This window comes from Struthio camelus, chromosome 2 (assembly GCF_040807025.1).
Source record: "Struthio camelus isolate bStrCam1 chromosome 2, bStrCam1.hap1, whole genome shotgun sequence".
Lineage (NCBI taxonomy): Eukaryota > Metazoa > Chordata > Aves > Struthioniformes > Struthionidae > Struthio > Struthio camelus.
Window position 1 is genome coordinate 136,081,524 of NC_090943.1, and position 27,417 is coordinate 136,108,940.

The window sequence follows — 27,417 nt, forward strand, 5'->3', positions numbered from 1 at the left end:
TACTGCTTTTCAATCTAATCATGCCACCACTTGGAAACATACCTATGAAAGCACACTAAAAAAAAAAAAAACACAATAACTTCCTTTTGTTTGCCAGCAGTGTGTCAAATATGCTTCTGGAACCTTGAGCAAGCAAGACACTTTTATATGTATGTATGTTTTAGAATAAATGCAGCTATTTTTTGAAGCAGTTGACTAGTTCTTTTGCCTCATTAAATAAGTATTACCTCTCCAAAGTCTGGAGAAGAACACAAGAAGAACATCAACAAAAAACCACCTCATGTCCACAGCAAGACCGTACCTGTACTAATCATCTCCAGCAACAACCTGGGATCGGACACTGCCAGCACGTCACAAGACTGTAAGCGCTAAGTACTAAAGTAGGACACAGAAAGCACCACTCTGGCAAGGTGACGGTGAATGATCTCTCTATGAACCTGCAAAACACTGTTTACTTCTTAGCTTTAAGTTATAATACAGTACATCTGTGTAGAGAAAATTGTGAATTGCACGAGGGCAATTTTACCCATTTTACAACTGACTGTATTTGCTGGTTATACCAGCAAACCAGTTACATCAAAACAGTAAGTTATATTAAAAAATATATATATCTATTACTAGTACATCTGCATCTACACGAAGGAGCTGCGAGGAGAAGAGCGCAGCACCCGCCCGCTATCTCCTGCCCAAAGAGGTCAAAACCCCACAAAGGGGAAACTCAATATTGACACACAAAATAGCAATGAAAGCAATAAACCACCATGTAAGATTGCCTTGCCAGGGAACGCAGCTCCGCCCTGCCTCCCCAAAGTATACTACAGTATACCCTGAAGGCCCACTGGCCATCTCTGTGCCCCCCTCCCATGGCCATGGTCAGCATGGCTTCCTGGTGGGCACGCAGGGCACTGCTGGTGCCTTCTGCTTTCATGACCAGTCTCAGTAACTCAAGCCAAACATTTACAGAAACGGGGCTTTATTCACCCATCCTCCAAAAAGAAGATGACAGCACCAAAAAGCTCTGCAATTTTCAGAAAAAGCTATTCACTGTATTAGTTGGATGCAAATAAATAATATGGCACTTCTTTACTCTGAAAGCATTTGTAAATGTTTTATTCTGTTAGTTCCAGGTCAGTTTAGTGCAAATGTGTGGTATGGATTACATTGACCCTTTCACAGCTCCAAGCATTTTTTTAATAATTAGGACACAGCATTAGACACAAGTCAAGCTGTGTGGTACCCGGTGGGTGCACACCAAGAACAACAATTGGGCTCCACAGACAGAACCAGGAACAAGTTGTTTGAGAAAACATGGTTCTTATTACACATTCAAGCTCGTATGCCATAAATCATAAATGCCAAATCTGTCCCAATACGATATTAAATCAAAATAGGCATTTTACAGAAGATGGAAGTTGAACTGACGTGACCTTTGCAAAAATCACCCAGAAAATTAGGGACAGATTGACAGACAGAATGAGTACTTAGAGCTAAATGATAAAGAGTTTATATTAAAGCCACACATAATCTTCCTGCCTACAAAACACAACAGTCCTATCATGTTATGCACAAAGGAGGTGTTTCATTTTGTCTTAAACATCCAAATACAATTGCAGACCCTAAATAAAAGCAATAGTAGGGAACAACATACCATTACTCATGAATTCAAGTGTAAGTAAGTTAATGCTCTGATGGCACAGAAGTTAATTCACCAGTGCCAGCTCTTTGAAAGTTGTAACCTTCTCCTCTGTCCTATGAACTCCCATGTGCATCAGAACATAAGACACTCAAGTACGTTTTATAGCACTGTACAACTAAGCAACTTCATTGCTTTCCCTTCATTTGAGAGAGTCATCGCAGCCCTGTCTGAACAAGGGAGGGGGGAGGGGAGAGAGTGGGAGGAGGAAAAAAAAAACAAAACAAAAAAAGAAAAGGAAAAAAGACATTTAAGTGAAATACCCTTGGGATAAGTCTTCCCTCGTGTAAAGTTTTCTTTAGGCCAGATTATCGCTTGGAAACTAAAGCGGTCAGGAGCCCAGCCGCAGCCAGGCTCGACTCCGCGCCGGGCAGTGACAGCTGCGCGCAGACCCTGCGCGGGGCGCGCGCCCGACCCCGACCCCGCGGAAGGAGCCATGTGCTCGGCCCCGCAGCCCGCCGAGAGGGCACCGACGGCAGGAAGTTCACGCTTCTCCTCGCCTCAGGACAATAACTCCGAGCGGCTAAACGGCTTGCTACGTTCAGCTTCTCTCTCCTAGGCCATACACCTTCCCCTGACTTCAGAGGGGGGGAATTTCTCAACAGCCAGCCCACCCCGCCGCCGACCCGACCGCGGGGCTGCCCTCACCTTGGGGACCTTCTGCAGCCGCCGCCGCCGCCGCCACCTCTCCAAAGTTCAGAAGTGATAGCAGTCGGCTCTGTTTTCACGCCGACACCTACGCGGGCCCCTGCGCGGCCCGGCGGCGCCCACGCCGGCCGCCCCGCGCGCCTCCGCCACGGCGAGAGCGGCAGCGCCGCCCGGCGCAGGTGGGCGCCTGGGGCCGCCTCCCTCCCCCCCCCCCCGGCCCCGCACCCCGCCTCGCCCCGGCCGCGCTCCCAGCCCCTTCCCGGGGGAGCCCCCTCCCCGCCCCCGCGGCAGCGGCGGGGATGCGGCGCCGCACCGGGAGGCGGGCGGGGGGGGGGGACGGCTGCGGGACGGGGCCGCGCTGCGCCCAGCCCGGGCCCCCCCCGCCGCCGCCGCCGCCGCCGCCGCCGCCGCCGCCGCCCTTACCTTCCTCGCCAGCCCGGCGCGGGAGCCGCTCGGAGGGCAGCGAGGCGAAGCCGCGGGGAAGAGCAGGGAGCCGGGGCCGAGCGAGCCGCCGCCGCCGCCGGAGGAGGAGGAGGAGGCGGAGGCTCGGCAGCGGAGGGAGGAGACCCGGGGGGGGGAGGCGGGGGCAGCCGCCCGGCTGGCAGCCGCCCGCCGCGCAGCCGGCGCTTCCTGCCGGCACGCCGCCGCGGGAGCCGAGCCGAGCCGAGCTGGACCGGGCCGGGCCGCCCGCACGGCGCTCGGACGGCGGCGCGGCCCGGGCTGGGGCTCGCTGCCACCCGCTGGGCTCGGCCCTCCCGTGCCTGCAGCGTGCACAGGCGAGCTGCCTTTGTTCGAGAAACGCGTGCCCGGGAGAGCAAGGCTGGGCTGGGCTGGGCTGCTGCCGGCAGCGCCCTTTCGCCTCGGCAAGGCTGTTCTTACGGCCCTGGAAAACACGAGGCAGCTCCGCTGAGGGTAATTGGGATCTGTGATGCAAACCTCGCTCACCGGTGCCAAAGGCTGCTGCGGATGCAGCGCTGAAGTCAGCCTACACGCACTGTCTCAGGTGCCTGTTTATGCCTGAGGAGATGGCTGCTGACTCCTCTGTTAAATTAAATTTTTTTATTGCGGCGGGTAGAAGAGAGCGTGAAGGCTGGCTTCTTAGCATTCCGCACTTTGCAGCAACCTGAACTATAAAGAATGAATTTCAGCTCCACCTTTATCCCGTGCTCAGTGTTAGTTCATACATTTTCTTTCACACGTTGCCACTCATTCGCCAGATGATTTACACATCCAGTTGCCCGCTGATGGCTTGAATTCCCTTTTTTGCAAGCAGATCTTTTCAGTGTTCTTTCCACAAACGTCCTCTAACCTCCCCCAGCCTGATTTCAGCTCCTCAATCCAGGTACTCAGGTCAACACTTGCTATCCCTTCACGCCAGTTACAACAGTGGAAAGGGGAGCGATCTCCCTTGCTCACTGCTCCCTTAGTAAAGACATAAACTCTTGTTCAAGGACTTCCCCAAAAGGTAGTTAGACTTCAGCTATCCATATAGAAGGGGAACAAGTAAAGTTGTTCAGCCTGCAGGACCACCTACAAGTGACCATTTAAGAAGCTGAAGATGAAACGAAGCTGGACTGTCCCAGGGTTGTCAAGGCCATGCATTACTGGTGAGCTCCTTGGCACCAGGCAAAGTCACTTTGATGTGGCATGGACCCTAAAGCAACAGGCGATCGATATATTGGTGCAGATAGCTGTTAGCCAGAAATTGTCTGTAAGGCCTGTGAGATGCCTGCTGCAAGGCGTATGCGTGTGGAGTGTGGGGAAGAAGGGAGCACGCAGCACTTGGGCTCTGTGACGTGGCTGGAAAGGAACCTCTGCTCTCTGCACGTATCAGCATGGCTGAATTGGAGAAGGGCAAAAAAACTGTGTCTAGAACCTTGATTGCTGTAGTCATCTTGAGGGGAAAAATACGTTTCTTTCATTTTTTATTTACAAAGACAATAAGGAAATGGGATTGATAGCCTCCTGAGTTTAAGGAAAAAAGTCAGAAAATAGAAAATAACATAGAGAAGCCTGCCCGAGCTGTCAGGCAGCTTTAAATGAAGCCAGTGTGCTAGAGACATAAGCTACATCATGCATCCAAGGCATTACCAAGACCTGCTCACTACATTATTCACTGGGGCAGAAGTCCACACACCAGCCCCACACCCGATGCTGAAGGGAGTGCCAGTCACACAGTAGGAGGTACGTTTGCCATACATTTTATACACAGACATGTCTCCTCATGTGCCGCCGTTAGAGCAGGTGCCAGCGTTTTGTGTGTCATTCTTGAGACTGGAGGAGTAGCCTAATGTAGCTCATCTCCATCGGCATGACAAATTAGATGGTCTGTCCTGGCCAAAAGAGTCCCTGGTCAAAACAGAGGCTTCACAATATTTTAATTCCGGTTCATTATGCAAACATTTTTAAAATCTAGATATGTGTACAGCCCTTCTGTTGTGTCCTTGCTGATGAAACAAAAGCTATCAAGCTGTTTCTTACACTACTAACTTGTAACGTTTTCACTCCCTTGCATCACATGATGGATAGCTTTATTAAATTATGCCACACTGCACAGCTGCTGCCTCTGGGAAGAAACATAGGATAACACAATTAATGTCTCACCTTTTAATTTTGATACAGCTATTAAAATGTGATCTTCAGTCTCACCATCAAGATCAATGACAACCTAGCCACTGTCTCAGACAGATGACCAGCTCATTAAAGCAGCGACGAGAGACCTCCCAGCTGCTCAGCAAAACAAAGATCTTAGCTGATCATGAACACCTACGGACTTCACCATGTTCCAAATCCTGTTAATAAAAACCAGCACCCTGGCCATAGAACAACATTTGGGGACATATTAAATCATTATTCTTGTACGCAGGCCTTTGCATTTTAAAATGCTGCATCCCAAGTGGCTCTGGATTTACAAATAATATCTAAGGTGAGAATCTGATTCTATAAACATGCACATACCTGATTAATCTCATCTACTTTAACAAGACTACTCAATAGGAGTAAAAGAAAGCTTGTGCATAAGAAGTTGGGCTGTCTGGAGCTAAGCTAAGAACCTTTGGAGATGAACAGAAAATTATCCAGTTCCAGTCTGACTCTTTTTTACACTTACCTAAGAACAAGTAATTATGAAAGGGATTAATCTTGTCTGTCCTGTAAAACATTTTGCAGTTTTCGAAGTTGATGAGCTACACAATTTTAAAAAGCCACATACTGATCATAGCTGCCAATTTTTTTCATTGTTCCCCCGAGCAAAACACACTTCCTAAATCCATATTCTTGCAAGAGAGCCCAAGAATACAGTATTTGTAGTTTACTCAGAAATAGCTGATACTATTTACAGTAAAATTGTGTTAACACTGGTTCTCAAGGTCATGTTCTCATGAAGCACAATATTACTGAAGACAAGCTCTGTTCACCTCGAATAACGCGTCACTATTGCTCACACTGTTTGAATGTGCCATCAGCAGTGAGGCTCCATCTCACATCTGCTTCTAAACCGAAAGCCTGCTTGCTTGCATTGAAAGAGAATTTCAGCTATATTTTGACAATCAATATGCCATTCGCAAAGAAGTGAGTCCTGGATCTATCCTGCTTGTGTAAACTTATGTATAATGGTCAAAATGCATTTCAAAATTCAGGCTCATGCCTGAATTACAGCAGCAGTTGTGCTGAATTAACTGTGGTAACTGAAGTACTGACTGCTGCAACTTTCCACCTTGCCCATCTGCTGGGATGGGGATGAATAGTAGCATGTATTTACTCCTGAGTCCCTTCAGTCTGTAAAGCCCAGGAGGTGTGAACTGGAATCAGCAGCAGCCAGCGTTAATGTGCCAAGCTGTAACCTGCAGCAGCTACACTGACAACAAGCATTTTAGTATACTCCTCAGTTGAATCCACAAGCGAGAAATAAATATGATTTTCTGATAGGTAGCCTGTTCTGCCTACTCATCCCACCTCAGCTATACCTGCCAAGATAGGCATCAGATGGCGGGAGAGAATAACTGCTTTAGCCATTGCAGTGGAATATGCCCGGTACTGTGGACCATTGAGCTGCATGTACACACTAAGCAAAACTTTCTGACCAGTATTTCACCAAAACAGATTGAGTTTTCCTTTCCGTCTCCCAAAATGCCCAGCTGCTCTGACAAACAAGATGGTGCAGGACTCTGTAGTCCCACTGGAGGACCTGCACTGGAACGCGGGGCAGTATATTTTTCCTTAATAAGCTTTGATTTCTGTAGGAAAGTTGGACAGTCTGTGAGCAATGTGTTATTGGGGGCTGTTAACGCTGCAAGTATTTAGGTGTGCTGGGAAAAAGTGTTTTTCCAGTATTGTCTGAACTGTGGGCTAATGGCAGAGGAGAGCGCGGAGAGTTAAACTGGCTCGCAAGTGCTATCGTGTTGAAACCAGAAATGAGCCAGCGACTCCCTTCTCCACTCCCTGAAGTTCTCAGCTCTATGTAAGAGGGCTCCCAGTTGTCTTCTCTCCATCACTGCATTCTCCCTGTCAGCTTGAATTTGGCTATGTTCAAGATCCAGCGCAAGGCATTAGCTTTATTCTTCTCTGCTATCACTTTGGGCCTCATATATGAGGTTAACGCTGTATTGACTTTGCAGCGTTAGAAGCTGCATAGCCCAGCCTACACGGAGGAACTGAAAGGTGTGAGGACATGACTATATCATTTGACATATTGCCTCAATCCATGCAAGCAGAGGAACGGAGAGGCAAGTCTGCTCCTTTTCTCTACACACACATACTTTGGGTGCTTACACCCATTACAGCTGAGCCAGACAGATATCAGTTCTTTAATTAGGCTTGTCCTTTTAAGTGCCCCAGGAAAATTATTATAGGAAATACTATATGATTGCCCAAGAACAAATGAGATGTGGTTTTAAACACCCTTCATTACTAACGTTGCATAAGCAGTCTAACAATCAAATCTAACAGTTTGTTATCATAGTTGCAATCCCTTTGGCTTAGCAGCAACAAGATGAATAGCTTGTCATATCTGTTCTCAGCAAATAGCTGCTTGCCTTTGTGAACAAAACTGTCAAGTCTGATTCTCCATACACATTTGAAAATTATATCCATTGGTTGTGTGTCCTACAGCATACTTAATATGCTACCAGTGGAATATTACCTTCATAGCACTTTTATATGTTACTGAAGTCATGATATTGTCAAATAACAAGTACCTTGGAAACTATGGCTTGACTTCACTAATGTCTCCTATGGACCCCTGATGGAAAACATGACTATTATCTCATTTACAAACGTTCAAACCTAGCATGTAAATGCACTCCAAGAATGATTGCTTTGATTACTCCATTAAACAAGAATCACATGACCTTATAGTAAGTGATTTTTTACTTAACTTAGTCCTAAATCTCTTACAGACAGTAAGGACTTTTAGCCACATCTCTGAACATCCAATTTGCTTTTTATCTGTGTACCTGTTATTGCAAAACACCTTTAAAATAACAGCAAATATTTTAGTATACCCCTTCTCAGTTAAATTCAGGAGTGAGAAGTATATGTGATTTCCTGCTAGTCAGCCTGCTGAAGCGCAGAGCCCTGTATTCTCATCCCAGTGCTAGCATTTTACTTACAGACTGGCCTGGAGGAATTCACTTCAATTCTCTGTCTCAGTTTAACTGTATATAATATGATAATATTACTGACTTCACAGAGAATGGGAGTAAATTAGTTCGTGTGCCCTGTGCTCTAAGAATATAGAGTGAAATATGAGCTTAGTACTGTAATTTCACACCCCCCTTTGGCATTTTCGTGTTCTTAAACTTTATTTAATCTGCATAATAAATGCAGAAGACAACACTGAGAGTCACTGACATTTTTAAAAGTAAAAATTCACTTTTTATGATTTTAAAAACGGCGAAAGTTATATTTCTATCTCTTTAATAATGGCAATATAAAACATCTTAAAACATTAATATTTAAAATGCTGTAATTTTGTTGATTTCATTTACAAAAGTAGTCCCATTTTTTCATATAAAAACATCTACCATGCTAATTTTGACATTTCGTGTTAATGATTTGTAATAAAGTAATGTCATTTCAACAGAGAGTTGCCAGTAACACAATATAGCTCTTTATAATTATACATTTTGTATGTGAGGAGAGCCATCTTTTTCTCATTATAGCATCTAAAACCACATAGCATCACATTTCTCATTATTACACCAGAGGAATGTAGGAACACAGTAATGACTACATTAGGGAATGGCATATAATAACAGAGTCAATAGCAGATATAAAATGTGATGACACTAAAATGTGAAGCAAAATTTATCCATAGAAAGGCCACCACCCTACTTTTGTCTTCACAACACACTGCAGCTTTCTTGTTGTTGCACAGTCTTGAACACCAGGGCAGGTGTTTCTTTACTTCAACTAACCAGGCAAGGCTAGAGGATGGTAGCAGGTGAAGGCTGGATCAGGAAGGGAGAAAGGAGCAGTTCCTGTAACACACCATATAACCACTAGCGGAGAGTCACTAAGGGAGTCATTTATTGCACGTCGCATTTATTGTCTGCCTAACTCTTCTAATTACCAGGAGCTAGAAAATTCCAGAATAACACATTTTAATCAATATTTTCAAATCTGAACGAGTTCTGTTCAAGCCAGTTGGGTTTCAGTGTAGATTTCAAAGTGTGAATAAAATAGGAAGCTGGCCTTCCACTCTTAAGGAGTAAAATTCTGTTCAAGTTCTCAGCGTTACTGCAGTTTATCTACTGTGCGCTCTGTGCAGAACCGTCAAGGAAACAGCTTGGGAAAAAGAACAAAACAGAGCACATAATGTTCTCAAGAATTAAAAATGATTTGAATTGGTAAAGCCTTAATCCAGACAACAGGGTTTACTTTTCTGGAAGAAAACTTGCTATAGCCCTTTCTAAAGGTGTGTTTACTTATGTTTTCTCAGAAAAGAGCGTCGGCTTTGCAATGATCTCAGAGATGCTTAAGGAAAAGTAAGGAATGTAAAAGATGAGCGTGAAATGAGTTAGATATAGAATTGAATAATTTATTGTTTAAACAACTGTGATATATGAAAATAAAGATAAATTAATCATGTTTATTTCATGATATCTATTGTATTTGTACAATTTTATAAGTACGAGGACAGACCAGTTATATGGAAGTGCTTGCAATCTAAGTAACAAGCTAACATAACATGTGAAAATCTTGATCAAAGCCTGAAGTGTAAGATTAGACACAGGTAACCTTGCGTTGTCTTTGTTACGCACGTTTTTTTTTCCCCTTTTCATTAGGGCACTCTATTAGAAGGAGCAGGTACCGCTTCCTCAGGCACTTCATCTGCAAGAATCCCTGCTCTGAATCAGCTCTTTCCCAATTTTTTTCCAGTCTTCAGGAAGAGGGATCCAGAAAGCGGATGATTTAAGCTGCATGGGAGGTTTAACTTCCCTCTGGCTTACAGCTGGCAGCAACACTCTTGCACCCTCTCTAAGACCCGGCTGGCTCAGGATCCTACCAGAATGCGGGCTGAGTTTGATTAGCATCCCTCTACAGTAAGGCTATCAGAGAGAGGTTATTTAGAGCGGTTTTGTGGAAGATGGAACTAGCACACCTTTTTCTTTCTCACTTGGATTCTCCACCAGGACCAGCTTGGCACGCACCACAAATATGCCAAATACCTCCCTGGTACTCACCTGCAGTGTCACTCCACCAGAGCTCCTGCTGTGTTGCAGGCACTAATGCTGCCCAAAGCCCAGGTCTCAGGAGTCCAACAAATACCCCATCAGCTGTAGAGGCACATTAAAAAATATCGGCATATGCTATTGCACTGGAGTTGCTCAGAAGGTGGTTTACCACCCCAAAGTTATCAGCTGTTGCTGGTAATAGTTACATGGCTCATACTTATATAGTGCATGTGGGTAGCAACTGCATCCCTTTGTCCACTGGCTAATCTGAGAGCTTCTTTGACAGCTCAAACATGAAAAGATTTTGTTATTTTTTGAAGCGGGGTGGTAGAAGTTTTATACTTTGGGCCAGAGTGTCAGCTCTTTGTGGATACGCACATTGGAAGTGACAAGCAATGAATAACTGACATCAGGCATAAGTAACATTTGTATTCCAGCACTGGTATGTTATTCTTAAAAAATCCATTCTATAAATACAGTCTACATTTGTTAGTTTGGAAGAAGAGAAAGGCAATGAAGGGCAAAAACCAGAAGAGAGAAACGAATAACTAAAAAGTAGAAAAAAGCAGGCAAAAGAGTGCTAATGAAGAGAAAATCAAGAAAGGGGATTAAAGGAAAACATAAACATACAAATGATTCTAAACTGATACAAAATTGCAAGAAAGCAGGAAGCAATTGAGCATGGAAGTAACTACAAAATAACAAATCGGAAAAAAAAAGAAGAAAAAGGTGTTTGCAAAGTTATTCTGAACTACTGCATGCCATCAATAATGACTCCAGCATCCTACAAACCAAGGACTTGCTTCTGCAAAACAAGTATGTGATGAAGTCCCATTGATTAGAAGACACTCTATTTTGCAAGTTAAAAAGACTGCCTGTGAAGGTACTTTAAATATCCAGCACGAGTGGGTGGGGCAGTGGGTATGTGCAGTTTAGAAGCAATTTGGATGGTGATGAAGTCATGCTGTAAGACAAATATTATGTTTAACCACCATAGGAACAATGCAGTTGTTTCAGCAATAGAAGAATTATGCAAGGGAAGAAACGTGAATGAATCTGTGGGACTCTACAAATGACTCCAGTAAAGCCGATGACTTGGACTTTCTGCTTTTCTTGGTTGATTATCTACAGATATAGAAATGGTGATGAGGGAAACAAGCTTTAAGGTGGTGGTATGAACTTACTGTATATTCTTTCTTCACTCAGCACCCATTATTTTCTTTGAAAGCAGGCGTAGATGTAATCTAGAAGGGAGAAAATCTATAAGTTCACTGAAGTATTATTACAAAGGAAATATTTTACATCAGATAGATAGCCAGAAGGCAGAGATGTGAGGGGCTTCTAAGATAGGCCTATGCCTGAAACAGAGGAGCAGCTCCAACGTGGTGATCTGACCGTCACCCTCAGACAGCACTTGAAGATAAAAGACTTGTCAGATAAAACTTAACTTCAGTCAGCATGCTTTTTCAAAAGGTACTTACCGAACACCAAAGTAAAAGTAAAAGTATATGAGTCAGCACGTTTAATATCATAAATCATGGAAGAGCCACGTTGTCCATCCATGAGAAAAGAGCCAGGATTTTCATGCTATATCGTAAAAGTGGAGCCTCGACTGCCTATTGTCTGTATGTGAAAGTCCTATGACTTTCTCAGTTACACTGGAACAAGCCATACGTTAAGTTTCTAGAAATGGCCGTAATTTAGAGTACCTGAATAAGGATGAAGCAAAGGCTCGATACCCTGAGGTAGTGCCCGTGCACAGCTCCGGTTCCAGGGAGCTGCAGATGGTAAACTACTTTGAAAAAACATATTCTAGCATTTACAAAGCAATAAGCAGAAACACTACCTTTGAAAAAATGTTTTCTGTGCTTCTGTTCCTAGCATTGAATAAACATTTATTATTTATTTCCTCAATTCATAAGGCCTCTGCAAAAATAATATGAGAAAGTTTGTAAATCTCAGGGAGATCTCGAATGAAAGGCAACATATACGGTTAGATTCTTAGTGTTATTATTATACAATAGATTATTCAAAGGAGTAATATATTGCTTAACTGATTGTTATCTGAAGCAATGTAAGCATTTATTGTACATCAAACAGAGATTAGTTGTAGATATTTTGTAGAAATGGCAATATCTTTTAAAATTATCTGAAAATGTGTGCAAAATAGCTAAAAAAAAAAGATTTTTCTGAGGAAAGGAATGCTATGCAAATGTATGGTGTAGCATTACGATAACGTTACGAAATTGAGTGGATAACTTACAAGAAAGCCTTGGCCATAAAAATAAATATTTTTATTTATTCTATCTTTTCCAGAGTTCCTGGAATTACTCCTGAACTAACTCCCAGCTTTCCAAGTGAGAGATATTTTATTAAAGTTTCCATATATATTCTACTTTACTCATGCACCCATTTTCCATTAACAGGGAGGTGATTTTATACTTTTGTGTAAATGAAACAATGGGAACTACTGGTGCCTGTGAAGAAAGACTGGGTTCTCACATTTTACACCCTGTTACAAAAGCCTTAATACACTTCACAGCTGCAGCAAAAGCACTATGCAATACTTAATGGCATATTGTCACTGACTACACCTGAAACTTTACTTACAATCGCGGTTCCTATTTTTACCATGTTTATTACGATACTAAGCACAGCCTCAGTTCAGAATGACATCCCTTTTCAGGGGTGCCCCAGATAATTCACTTTTAGTACGTACTCACAACAGTAGGCCTCAACTAGTGCCCAAGCATTTCTTTGAATTTCAACCAAATGTATGCAATATTCATAATCTACTAAAAATCCGGATAAAACATTGCTAAGATTTAGAGGTTGTTTGTCCAGCGTTACTGCTGAAGACTTTAATTTAAGTATATATTGAAGAGGTACATTCAACTTTAGATCGGTTAAGTGCTGCACTAAGGAAAGCTATTTCAGTGATATGTAAAATAGTTAAGAAGGTTGCATACAGCTGATTCTAAGGAGAAAAATAAACAAATATTCTAGCCTATCAAGGCTTCTGAATTCCCTTTGCTGTATGCCTTAGTACGTTATGCTATATCTCAGTATCTTTGTATAGTTTTACAAAGCTGTTATCAATATGATTTATTCGTAAAAGAAAGTGACAAAACTGTGTTGCTAATCCTCCTGACTCAGTCATAAATCACTACTTGTTCGTTACACTATATGTATTTTGAGCAATGCAGGAGCAAACTTGGATCCTTAGGTGATCAAAATCTCCACATAAAACATCTATTCTTTGGCCAAAGGGACCTCAAATCTTTCCAACATACCTCACACTGTGGTAACTTCTCTGGAAGTTATCAATCACGTGTGAACGTTGTAGGTGCAAAGTTTCATGTGAACTGTGCGTTGCTGGGTAAGGTCATCATACTAGCAAAAAAGACAGTACAGAGAAAATGAAGGATGTGACTTCTGTCTTTTGTCTTTTCCCGAAATTTGAGGTTGATATGTACCAACAGCTACTTTGTTTCTCTGAAACAAATTTAAATATAACAGCCAGGAGACGCTGGTACAACTGTCAAGCGTATTGCATTTAGTCCCCTGTGGAGTTTAAAGAAGCACCAAGCATATAATATTAGAATGGATAATAAGCAGGCCCAAAACATTTGTTGTCACTTTAATAATTCTCTTTCTTGAACAAAAAGGAATTAACGTTCCAGTATTACTGTGCCTTCACGTGGTTCGTTGGATATCCTATTAAAGCAAAATAAAATTGTTTTGAGGAGATAGGGGTCTGAGTTACAAAGCGCAGTTCCAGACCTCATTACGAATCAGATGCAGGTCTCGGTTATAATCCCTACTCTCTTCCTAGTCAGAAAACAGAGAAGAAGCTATAAGTCATAGATATTTAAAAAAAAAAAGATTATTGGCAAAAAAGAAACTTTTCATATCTGTAATGTTATTGTAAGGCTAAATAGATTGCTTCTTTTAAAGAAAGGATAGATATCCCCTTTTCTGACATTTTAAGCTGTTGGCATATTTCTTATTTTGTATGAATTTATATCTCTTTTGATTAACAGTAGTGGTAGCTATATATTTTAAGTATCTCAGTGTGCTCAAGCAGCCCAGAGCGAACGTGCTGTAAGCAGAACCGTGTCTCCAGCCAGCCAGAGTGCTGGCCTGAGGGGAATTTACAAAATTATTAAGGAATAACAGAGCTTTTATTGTATCTGCCCTTTGCTCTATGTCCTCTGCACCTTTGTCCTGGAGACACCGCGTTTTGGTTGCTTTAGTCAAAGCACAGACAGACACTCAAGAATGAAAGGATTTACAAGTGCCAAACTTATTTCTGCTTGTGGTGCTAAGCGGGAGTCTAGTCCTTGTGGAATTACTGCCATGCCTGCCATCCCGGGGGTGCAATTTGTCCTGTAATGGTGGCACAAATTAAGAAGAAGAATAAAAAAGTGGCAATCAGTCACTGACTTTGGCACTGTAGCTAACACCTCTTTACCTGTTCTGTTATACCTTTTAGGCTCTTCCGTTTTTTCAGTACATTCATTGGAAGAAGGCAATATTAATATTGATTAAAAGAAGCTATGACTTTTTTCAATTCTTTCTTTTTTCTGTTATTGTATTATAAATATAGAGTGTATTAAACTTGAAAAATCCTTGTGCTAATAATATAGAATATTCAAAACGCATTCAATCCAAAGTTAGAACCATTCATCTCTGAATCATTTTCCCGTATTATGCCAAAAATTGCTATTGTTCATAAGAAATCATATATTATAAACAATTATCTTTCTAGGCCTCATGTGCCCTTACGTGAAAGCATCTATTCCCTCTGTGTATTCTCTTACCCGTCTTGCCAGATGGTAATCTTGGCATTTTGAAGGATTTCTTTTTTTAAAACCTTCCAAGTATTTTGCACCATTGGCTGTGTAAGAAGGTTTACCGACTTTAAATAATCTGTATTTCTAATATTGAGTCCTTGGCTTTACGTATACCTTTAACAAGGAGAGTGATAGGAAACTGTCTCCACCTGAATTAAACTGGATCATTAAAAAGCTAATAAATGCAAAACTGCTTGAAATACGATATATTAAATAAACAGTAAATATCATTTAATTTTTGCACAAGTTAGTACTATTTCTGCGTTTATTTTTCCTGCCCAACAAATCTGTCTCAATGGGCTACAGATTATTTTACCGCACAGAGAGTTGGGGCAGGGCAGCTTTGAGGTATCATCCCACAACATAATGTGAGTTTTTACTTTCTTGAAGGAGAGAATAGAACAACAGCCTCGAGGAACACACTTAATCAGATATATCCACTCTGCCTTCAGAGGAGTCATGTTCAGTAATTAGCATAAGGATTTCTAATGCTAAAAAGGCTACGCAGGTCAAACTGTTGGCATTCTGCACTTGGTTGAAAGCAGCGTGGAAGTGCTGCAGTAGAATATTACAGTGCCTACCTCTTTGGTCCTGATCTCTGGAAACACTGTAGACACTTTGATTTCCTCTTATTTACCTCCTCTCCCTGAGAGGGGTCTCCTGTTAAGATAACATTTCCCACACTAGAGGGCTGAGTAGGAATAGATGAACTCCTTAGGGTTTTGTTCGTACCATTTTGTGACTCCACCACGTTTAGAAAACAGTATGAAAATAATAGAGATGACTTCCCACTTTCCCCCGGGAGCGGAGCACATCTGCTTCCCTAAAGCTGCTGGTGCTGGCTGACTTGTGCCTTGAAATGGGCTTGGAGGGGTCCATTGCAACCCTTGGCGTGTGGCCGAGCAAAGTGATGCTCCTGAGCCCACCAGCCAGCTTATTGCTGTGGCATCCCAAAATGAACCAAAATAATGAAGGGGCAAAGAAAGAGGTTTTCAGTCTCCGTTCCTCTGGGCAGTGAAAATACCTATGGTTAACGACATGAGAAAGTAGCAAAGCGATCCTGTCTCTCTCCTGAAAAATTGCAAGAGAGATGAAAGTTTCTGCAAATACTGATAGGATTTTGACTACTGCAGTGAAGGAGCACTTTCCTGAAATCAGACATCATTTCTGTACCTTTTATTCATGAAATTGTACGTAATGATCTATATCACAACAGTTAATACACTCATCTTTTCTTGTCTTTCAAAGACTGAAGAAATATTTTTTCAGCAACAGCTGTTTGAGCCTAAGTCTTGCTGACTTTATTAATTAATGAGTCTTGTAAGTGCTTAAGCTACTTTTGAAAATGAGACTGCATGACAGATTTACTACTTGGAGACAAAGAACTGGGCATTAGGAGGTAGCAGTCTAAGTAAAATAACAACTTTTGAAAATTTTATCATGAAACGAAATAAATATTTATGAGATTAATGCACTTCTCGGAGTAAATCATAATCATCCTGGGAAATTATAAGGAATCTGAATTCCATAATGTCGGAAACAATAGAAGCTGCAATTACTATGCAGCTAAACAAATTCCTCATATGTGTTTATTTCCAACATTATATACAGTATATTTGGTTCATAAGTAAGCATACGTGATGCGTGTACACATAAGGAGTCACGTCTAAAGCCAGAGTGAAAGATAATGAAGGTAGAGGCTAATAATGCCAAAAAATATTCGTTAACAGTTTTTTTTCTCATATATAAAGAGAATTATAGTATATTGATTATCCCTAAAGATTCACTGTTAAATAATGTGAAAAATCAGCAAATCAAAATGAAACCATTCTTACGTGCTTCACTGGAAGTTCCTGTTTAAACAGACTAGCTCTAGGAGCTAATGAATATACTTTCTTATCTGAAACATTAATCTGATACTTGTTTTAGAAGTATTTGGGGGGAAATAACTCCCTAGTAATAAAGCTGTTGCTAGGAGGCCTGGAGAAATCTAAACCAATTTGGCTTGGAAAAACAGATGATCAGTATCTTAGCACTTTCTTTCTAATGTGCCCCTCATGCTTTTCACTGACAGCAGCAAATCAGTGAGTTCAGAATAAATCTACATTCTGATTGTTTACAGAGCATAATGAGGGCCTGAAGCAAAGAAATGCATCATTTGCTCTATACCTGGGGCTGAACTGCAACACACCCCATTCAACACACCCTGAATATCGTTGAGGATGTGTAACAAAAGCCACGTTTTATACGAACACGCACCCTTCTCCTACAGAGGATATTATTATTTGGAGGAAGGTTTAAAATGTTGCCTCCTGGAGAGCGTTTCCATCCTCTCAGATTTTATACCAGTGGCCTCAAACTGCATGCCTCCCGTTTTCTTCCTTGGTCCTCCCTCCTTGCTGCTCACCGCAGCGCTGCACCCGGCGCTGTTGCTCTCGGCTCGCTGCTGTGGCGGCTGTTATCCCCTTCACACTCCGATACCTACATTTCCTAAATCTCATTTCTTCCTTTCTTTTTTCCTCCAATCCTGGCCTTATTCTGGAGGGAGAGAGAGAGCGAGAGAGAGAGAGAAAGAGAGGTGGGACTTTGACAGCATCCTCCCATTAGAAATGTGCTCTCTTTGCTTCCAGCTTCGATTAGCGGGTACTGGAGTTGCTTAGGAGCAGCCTCTGCCCTGGGCTTGGGTGGTTTCTGTGGGCGTCCCTGGGTCCTGACCCTCCCTCGCTCACTGTTCCTCACCTGGTTCATTCCCATGGGCTTCTTACCACCTCTGTGCTTCTCACCTTCAGTTCCAAAATCTCTTCCCCCTCCCCTCCCCGAGTGTATTCTCTCTACATTTACTTCTCCACCCCCCTCTCATGAATGTTTTGTTGCTTCTCAGGATCAAGGGGGATCTAAAATGGAGCTTCTCCTATTTCCTCCTAAAACATCTTCCCTCCCCTGTTTGCCTACCACCATTTTGTTCCCCAGCATTCAACCTTAGTACTAGCTTTGACCTTTTTCACTTTATTCTCCTCCTCACATTGAGACTTCCACTATCTCTTTTTGCTTATTCTGGAACATCCAAAATAACAACCCTTTTTGGTGAATTTGTGATAAAAAGAAATCTAATATTGATCCTCTCATGACTGGTCATAAGTGCTTCCTATTACTCTCCCTAACTGGCCTGTCCTCTTTCTTTAACCTCTGCAATGAACATCACTTAAAATAAACTTTAGATGAAACTCAGATTCTGTCATCAGAGTACCAATATATCTTCCTCACAAAATTCAAGCTTCCTTATCCTCATTTTTAAGATTCTTCATAGATTTTACTGGATAATATCTCGCCTCTAGTTTCTCTCTACTCCTCTCATCTCTGTCTAGGCATTGCTAAAATTTCACTTTGTCCCTTTCTTTTTCTCAGTAAACTTCTTCCCTTTCCAAACAAGTTTATTTTTCTTCCCCTTTTTTTGGCTTTCTCTTTTCACCTTGATCCCCTAAAAGAATAAACACATCCTTTATAATAGACTCAACTACTAAGAACAGAAATAAAATTAAAAAATGGTCAAATTTTTGTCTTTGGTGTCTGTCTAATATTTACAGTGCAACAAGAAAGGGAGAAAACTATTCACTGAATTTCCAAACAAGAAGAAAGAGAATACGTAGCTGTTTGCCTACTGTTGTAACAAGGTGCTACAAAGGACTTCTGTAAATGTTATTACTTGTGCTAAAGTCACCATGGTAGAGGTCTATCAGTGAGACTTCCATTTCTCTGCTGCAACAATAATTTTCTGAGAGTCTTGATCCCACTTAGTACTTAAACATATGCTTTTGTGCAGACATGCGAAAGGCCTTACTGAAGGTACCCAAATTGTACACCTCGTATGCTTGACTTAAGCACATGAATAATTACTCCGCTGAATTTGTGCTTTAAGCTAGCTTTGTGGTTTATTACATTCACTTTTCATTCAGCATATAAAAGAAATAATTTAAAGAAACATGTCTTTTACCAGATGATGAATCTAGTAGGACTTTTCAGTTTCTTAAATATTTTTAGCTGAGACATTAACTTTCTTCTCCAGACTAAGACATTAGTCTTCTGACTTTTATGGAAGCTCTCAAATGAAATAGAGTATGTAAAAAATGATTGCCAATGATATATCTTTATACTAACGTCTGGATATGAAAATGATTGCAATTTCTTCTCTACCTCATACAGAGAACACTTTAGTATAATGACTTATTTTAAAATGTGTTTCTATTAATGAATACTGGTTCAGGAATAAAGATAGAGATAAATATGTAAGTAAGTGTAAAAACATATGCCATAAACAAAGTATTTATCAGAGCAAAAAGGCTCTGCGTTCTTTCTCAGGTACTTCTCCAAATGGTTATAGCATAAATAATGGTGGAAACACTACTGTCTAATTGCTTTATGTCTAGAGCCAAACCAAAAAAAGGCCAAATGCATACAGCAAAGGAGAGAAAAAAGACATGATATTTATATGACGCTAAAAAATGAATATAGCCTTAAAGTAACAAGCAGCGTAGGAGGACTACTTGGAAAACTGAGTAGAATTTATATATACATAATAAATTCTAAGCTTACAAAGGAGAGAAGCTTTTCTTTATAGATAAAACAGTGTCTTTTCATTCTTATAAACATTTATAAGTGAAGATTTCCAATATTAATGAATAAAGCTTCACATTTTTGCTATGATTATCACTTGCTCAGAGAACGGAAGTTTCATGACTTGGTCATAAAATAACTGGTCAAGAAACTCACAGAGGAGCCATGAATACAGCTTAAACAGCTTGGCTCAGCATCTTGGCTTTCAACCAGATTCTTCTTCCCAGAAATTCTCCTTTTTGGATATCTGTCTCCATCAAATGCCAGCCTTACATATCTTCACTTCTCCTTCCACATATCGTTTTCCAGAAACTACTGCATTAAAAATCTCTGAAGTTCTAACTGTTTCAAAATATATATCCTACCAAAACAATAATTTTCAAGGTCACTTTCAGTTCTCAGAATCTTTTCTATCAATCAGTATTAAAAATAGTTTTCCATGGGAGGTTCGTTTGGGTGAGCACCTTTTAGAACATTACTAGCAATTCCTCAAGAATTAATCTATTTCACAGAACAACCTGTAGATAAAAGTGGATCTTTTTCATCCGAGTAACCTGTAACTGCATTTGAATATGATATAACAAATGATCTGGGAGTGACTGTGGGGATTTTCTCATGCAGTGTGCTGTGGAGTAAGAGCACAAAAGGTTCGGCTCTGCAGGGTCTGAGCATGCTGGCTAGGGTCCAGGACAGCTTGGGGCTGCTGAGACTGTCCCTTCGATCCGGTGGATCTGGTTTAGCCTTTTCACCAATCAGACTGTCACACGATGGCTTTTAGCAGCAGGCTGTGGATTTAGCTTCTCATTTTTAAATGTCCTAATCCATGCCTGCTGCCAGCTCATGAGCAGCCTTGGGCAGCAGTGGGGTTCTAATATTATAGAAAAGTATTTACATCTTTCTCATACATGCGGGGGGACCTGCCAGTATGTGCCTTTTGTCCCATGCAGGAGGAAATGCTGCAGGACTACACTAGGCCTGGCGAGCGGACTCCCTGGTAGTCTCACATCTGCCTGAAGAAGCTCTTCTCTCAAATCAGCTATGAAATGATTTTTGCTCTTGCTGGGGTAGTGGAAGCCTGACTATGTGCTGCTTGAAATTTCTGAATTTTAATTGTGCAAGCAGACATTTCCATGGTGCCACCTTACTGACGCTTTGGGGAGGCTGAAGTTTCTAAAGATAAACAGTGTGGGAGTCCGAAGAGCTCCTCTATTTCCATTACACAGAAAAAAATTGCCTCGCAATTCTCTTTCAAATGCAAGGGTTAAAACGTGTGGACCTAATTTTCTGAAACAGCAGCCCCACTTCCACTCTGCTATGTGCAAGCGACACTCACGCTTGCATATCTCACATAACTGAGGCCTAAGTCATTCCTTCCTACATACAAAGCCGGGTTCCCAACAGCCGGTACACAGTGTCTTCTGTAGCTCTTCCTTTCACTGGAATTTTTTTTTTTGCATATCCTATGGCTTTCTTGCTAAATGATAGTCTTCCAAAACCCTCTTCCAAAATTTCCGGCTTCTGGTGGCATCAATAGCTGTCCTTCCTGTTGTCAGTTCTGCTGTCATTCCTCTCATATTTCTAAGAGTTTTGAGAGGCTTCAATCCTTTAGGCAACGACACCAGCCTTTGCCTGGTTCCCATGGCTACCAGCTCCTCTATTACTCCTCCATACAGAGTTTCCAGCTGCTCTCATCCCCCCCTCCACCCCCCCCCCCCAGTCCAAAAAAGCCTTCCCTTATCTTTGGACATTGTAAGTTGGATTTCAGCTTCCCCCTGTTATTCATGCTGGCAGGGAGAAACCCTGAAGAGAAACCTCACAGAGAAACACAGGAGTGTGAAGAAGACCCACTTTGACTGTACTATGCAAGGCCACTACTCACAAACACATCATACAGTCTCGTTCGTAAATCTGGCAAGCTCTGTTTAAAACAATTCTCGATTTTTTTTCCCTGTCATTTTTTTCCAGTTAGAAAAGTTCGAGCAAACAATTCTGTTTTTGTTGCCTTTGATTAAGTTTGGTTACATTTTTTGTAGCCTCAAATCAAATAAGTAAAAAGAACATATTGAACTAAAATGGAAGTGTCTTGTTTCTTGCTTACACAATGAAGGGCAAGACATCCCCAAATTATAACATTTTGTTTTCATTCAGGGCAACTTTAACAAAAACAAGTAATAGGAAATATAGCTGTGAGCACCTGTGACAGAATAAAATGGGAAATTTCATTTCTGTTCCCTCTTCTTCAGGGAAGCCAAAGTCCACTTCCCTGACTGAGCAAGGGTTTCATACTTTACTCCAGTAAATCTTTATGTACTTTGTACAGAACTTAACTTTGTTAGGTTTAATATTTGCTCTTTACAAACCACATTGTCTTCTCTAGTGGAGTTATTCGAGAACCCTTATGGAGTGCTCTTATAGCAGGAGAAAACACCAAAACCAGGCTTTCCCAGCCCAGAATGAGTGTCCCAACTTAGTAGCTGGTAAACGTGCGTTCCTTTAGCTTTCATTTTTGAAGCTAGCCATACATTGTTATTTCCAGTAGGCATGTTTAGCATACATTAATTGGCATAAATTTATGACTAGCTGTAAGATGAACAAACTTACCTTCCTTTAATTGAATAAACCGTTTTTTGAGCCCTAATCTTCTGATGGGTGGCCAAAGCATCATATAAAATTTTAGAGTTCTTATTAGTATGTCATATAGTGGCAATATCTGATGGCCCAAAACACCTGATCTGGGTATAATTGAACCTGGAGAAAGTTAGGAGTAACTCCACCAGTGAAAGGGAGCCTCATGCTGATGTACCAATGTATATTTCTCCTGAGCTGCACAGGAATGCAGAAAATAAGAGGAAATTTTCTTGTGGCATGATACCAGTGACAGCTGATTGAAAGAAGGGGAGGAACCTTTTTTTTTTTTTTCCTTAAATAGTGCTTCTTTTGAAAGTAAAAATAGCAGCACTATACTTAATACCTTGGCTTTTCCTGGAACTGATGCAAAATTTTAGTTAAACTGAGGAAAGACACCCAGATTTAGAACACTGAAAATTGATTAGCTGATAGAGAAGGTTTTTAGAGTTAATGACAACAACAGAGCTTTTTAAATATACGAATCTTTTGGGAGAAATATTGGGTAATTTTTTCAGTCCTATATAGAACTCTTATGTGACTTTCCAGCTTGCTCTTTGCTAGGACCCTGGACTGAAGTGTTTCCTCTGTGGTGACACTGCCTTCCCCAGCTCTGTGGTAGCTGTGCTACGCCGAGTATCTGCCGTCATAGTAATTTAGCTCACTGATGCCTATGAAGGATGGTTGCCCTAATAACAGTAATATCAGGGCTATCTTGTGCCTATGTTTCCCCATGTATGTCTCATTTGCTCTCTGGTAGGGCTGTATGGGGGAATTTGAGGAATGTGTACATTTGCCTGGGATTTACAGATAACAAAGAACCAAGCTGGAATAGTTTCTCCATCACATGGTTCCTGCTATGTGCAGATCAACTTCTTGGCATGTGTGCTATGAGTCTGATGTTTCTGGAAAGCTTCATAACTCCTGCATATGTACTGCACAAGTGGTCTCACTACGCACAGTAAATATGACACAACTAGGGTTTCTGTGGACCATCTGTGCAGCATACACAAAGAATCTGACACTTTCTGTCATCATTACCCATAATGTGCTTGCACTACTAAGCACAGGCTTAAATAATGGCCAGTCAAAGCAGCTAAAACAAATATAATCAGCCCACAGTCATCCATACTCCTTCCACATTGGGCTTCTCTTCAAGAATGTCTTCTTCCCAAAACTGAGAGTTAAGGTGGGCTTCATTTGACCAAAGTACAAATTCTTCTGACCAGAAATATGCACTTTCTGGGCAAATCACCACCTCCTCAGCAACACGTTAAAAAATGGGTCAGATAAACCGCCGCTTAAGAGTACCCCTATTTCTCTTTCTTGCTTTTAAAGAGAGCAAAAAACGACAACCACGAGGATGGATGTCTACAAGATAATTATAACTGGGCGAGAAGCTTTGTGCTGAAAGAGTCTTTCGAAAAGCTTCCAGCTAAATCTAGGTCCTTCTAAAATGCTTCATGACTTCCCCAGACTGACGCTGCTTACTGGTTCCTGCCAACCTCTGCTACCAGCATAATGAAATGGTTGACAGGGCACTTGTATTCCTGGGCAAAGTGAAAGGAAAACAACTGTATTAAGAAGCTCAGAGAGATGATGTGGCTGATATGAGTTCTTAAAACAGGGAAGCTAAAGGTTGTGCCTTCTAATGAGCAAATACCATCTACCTTCATTTTTAAGTTTATAGGTGGAGCATGAGCAATATTGGTTCTGCTATGTGCCCCAGATTAAAAAGAATTAGCCGTCTTCGTGATGATTTGGCCTAATACCAAAACCACAGATCTGGACTTTGATTTGAACATTAACATTCTTAAAGTGACTCTTACGCTACCATTTGAATAAGATGAATTGGAAATGAAATATTTCCCTCATAAGCCAAGCATGCATTAACATCCAGCTAAAAACTTAATTGCTCCCCTGAAATGAACATTTACACATTTCAAATCACTAACATCCCCTTTGATACCAACTGTAGTAAACATTTTAAATACGATAGTTTTTCCCAGAGTTTTCACTGCTATAACATGTAACTCAAAGGGAAACTGTCCATAATTTTGTGAAGATTAATGAATCCCCTTTTATTTCAATTTATTCAAGAAGGTAACCACAGTGAGTGAATTCGAAAAAAAGCTCTGATTCTAGCTCATGCACATGTGTGTATATAAAGCAGGAAAATGAGAATATAAAATTGAATTGCATAGTAGACATCTCAAAATCATCTATGTGCTACAAGCTAAATTTTGTTACCGGTGAAGACCAGACCTGTTTCCTGCTATATTTGTGAAACTACACTGAAGCTTTTTATGTTGCAAGTGTGAAAATGAAATTTCAATTTGGACTGCAGTGTGCAGTCTGATTGCACACAGTAGTCCAACACAACAGGAAATTTTCTTCTTGACACAAGAGGAAATTTTCAGGTAGAAGGATTACTAAGAAATAAATTCAGCAGAACTAGTCTCTACATTTTTTCAAGCATGTTTTGCTATTCGCTGTAGGTTAAACATAGTCTATTCACTCTGGTCACAACTTACTTCCCCTTTAATTGTCCCCTCAAGAATCGTTATTCTATCATATGGTCTCTTAAAAATAATATACCAATAAAGTAATGAATATGTATAATAAAATGTTTATTTATAAAGCTTTCTCTCTTCAGTAAGCCATTCTGACATAATCCCCTCTCTGAAGACCTCACGAATTAGTAATTAATGAGACTTTATTTTTAGAATTCCTGCTGCACTGATAATTTTCTCACATCTCCCCATGAACTTGACTGTGCCCTATACTTTAGGCAGGCAAAGACAAGCCCGGGCAGCTGTCACACTCCAAATCTTTCCTGTTAATGCTGCTGGGGTCATTGACAAGTGGTGTTAAGGCTATTCCCCGCAGGGGCCAGCCGAGCTGTTCGTCTACGCGTAGACAGCAGAGAGACCATTCGAGGGAGGCAGTAGCTATCTGTGCTCTTCACCGGCTCCGGATGCTCTAGGAGGGATTTTGCCTCTTTCAGCAGCTCGTCTCTTCCTCTGAGATGAACAATCCTTGCTCATTTGTTAAATCCTATTCAGCCTGCGAAAAATGGGTCACTCTGGCTGGTGTGGGCACTTCCCTGGTGCAAAGCACATGGGCAGAAGCCGCATGGCGCGTAAAGGTTTGTTTGTTTCTCTGATAGTTTTCCAGTGCTGACCTATTCCTCTGTGCAACGTTGAGAATACTCATAAATATTCAAAAATCATTTATCCGGCCTAAAGTTTTAGTCTTCTGTGAGCAATTGAGCTATATCATTGAGTTTAATATGTTAACACTGGGAAACACATTTTTTTTCCCTGATGTAACCCTTTTTCTTAATAAACCTGGCATGTATTAGACTTACCAGTATTATCCCACAGTTCCATGAAGTTTTGTACATCTACTCTGCCATGTATTAGTTCAAGACCAGCATCCTGCTTTGGTGCTTTGCCTGAGAAGAGACACAAGAGCACTGAGCCTGTCTGGCTTACAAATACCAGAATTTATGGGGCTCCTTTGGTGTAATATCATCCTCTCTCTTTATTCACTACATGATGTCTGCACATTTATGCCTTGACTAAGCTCCTCATCTTCAGTGTGAGTTTGGGAGGACTGGAGTTGTTCAAAACATTTGAAAATAGTGCTCGACACTTTTAGAATCGAGCTTACACTGCTTGCCATCACCTCCATACAGCTAGAGCATCACTGTACAGACATTCACACATTTTTTTTTTCCCTTTCCTCTGCCCACTATGTCTCCATTCTGCTGGCTACTGGTTTAGTGGTTTATTTCTTCCATGGAAAACTTAATGTCATTCAAAAGTGAAAATTTTATGTGAACAACATTTGTTTTGCTCAGGCGTTCCTTGACTCCAAAAATACGTGGGAATAACTCGATTAAGGTGCAGAGGGGAAGGAATTTACCTCTGTCTCATTTTCAAAATGGGGATAACTCTTGGGTTTAATTAGAAATACAAGTGCTTGTTATAAAAATATTTCTTGAAGAAGCTATTTTGATTTCTACCTTTTTGCTCTGGTGGTGCCTTCCAGTATATGAAATTGTATTATATACACTCAAAGAAATATATGGGGTGTAAACTAACAAACACGGCAATGGACTAAACAGCCCAGCTGTGGCTGCCTGACAGATCACATCACATATATCCTTCTCGATTCACTGACACAGTTACAGGAAGGAGCGATGCTGATGCTTGACCCCCATTTCATAGGAGAGAAACAGGACTGCTGACTGATGTTGACCTTGCAGGCCTGCATCTCCGGAACGCTTCCCTCTCCTTTGGCCAGAATAGCTTTAATTAGTTCGTTTTCAGAATGTGCCTCAGTGCCCATCTGTTTTTTCTGGTTCTTGACCAAATATAATACTGGGCAATGAATTTGAAAAAAAAAAACCTATTCAGTTTTCTGTTAAATAATTGACAGAGGATCGGTGTTTGGGCACTTTTTATACAATACGTCAGAAGAAGAAAAATAAGCACGTCACCTTCTATCAAAATATATCATTTTTCTCATGTTAAACAACATTATTTTTAATATATTCTGCATTTTCAATCACCTTTGAAATTGAGGCTCCCTTTTTTATCCTATGATAGGAATAATCTGTGTTTATTTTGGTACTAGTAATGAATGAAAATGGTGTGTAAATTCTATTGCCAGACCAGACAGATTAACAACTGTAAAACCCTTCAGCCCTCTAGTTGGTGAATGATTTATTGACGTGACATTCAAATGTGTTTTGCTTCAGCATTAATGACAGGAGTTCAGAATTTCTGTCACTGAGGTGATAAATGGATCTTTATACATACAGCCTTGAAAAACTGGGAACTTTGCCATTTTTTTCCCTTCACTGTATTGAAAAGCACATCCCTTAACATTTACAGGAAGTAGTAACTTCTTTTTTCTTACAGTAATTTTAATACATCACCATTTTGTTTATGAATGGTCAATCACTATTTGACCTAGTGTTATTGGGAGGGCATAGAACAGCATGTAGGAAAAGCATGCTGAAAACAGCTGTTACAGGACTGATTTTTGACCTTGAAAAAGATGACTGGAATAAAGTAGCCTAATTAAATGCAATACTAGGAAAATTGCTCTGGTCATGAAACTCGTTGGCAGCATATTTCCTGTTCTCTTCTTTAATTTAAGCATATCTGCACAAGGTTATAAAAAAGAAAAAAAGAGATTCCCAAGGATACATTGTTTCTATACTGAGATAAATACATTAACTTCAATACTGAACTCTACAGCAGTTTCAAAAATATTTATGCAAATGAAAAATAAC

At 41.0% G+C, this 27,417-nt stretch overlaps 1 protein-coding gene across 5 annotated transcripts in view; it reads right to left on the minus strand.

Moving 5' to 3' along the window:
- FAM110B (family with sequence similarity 110 member B) overlaps nt 1-2,881 on the minus strand; it is a 120,899-nt gene extending 118,018 nt beyond the window's left edge. For 2 of the 5 annotated variants that reach the window (XM_068932657.1, XM_068932653.1), the window contains exon 1: nt 2,765-2,881. The gene's annotated coding sequence lies outside the window, so the exon portion shown is untranslated. Of the gene's footprint in view, nt 1-1,648; nt 1,859-2,341; nt 2,520-2,764 lie in introns of those variants that run through there. The other 3 variants (XM_068932654.1, XM_068932655.1, XM_068932656.1) reach the window with 3 other exon arrangements.
- Between the last annotated feature and the right edge of the window lie 24,536 nt (nt 2,882-27,417).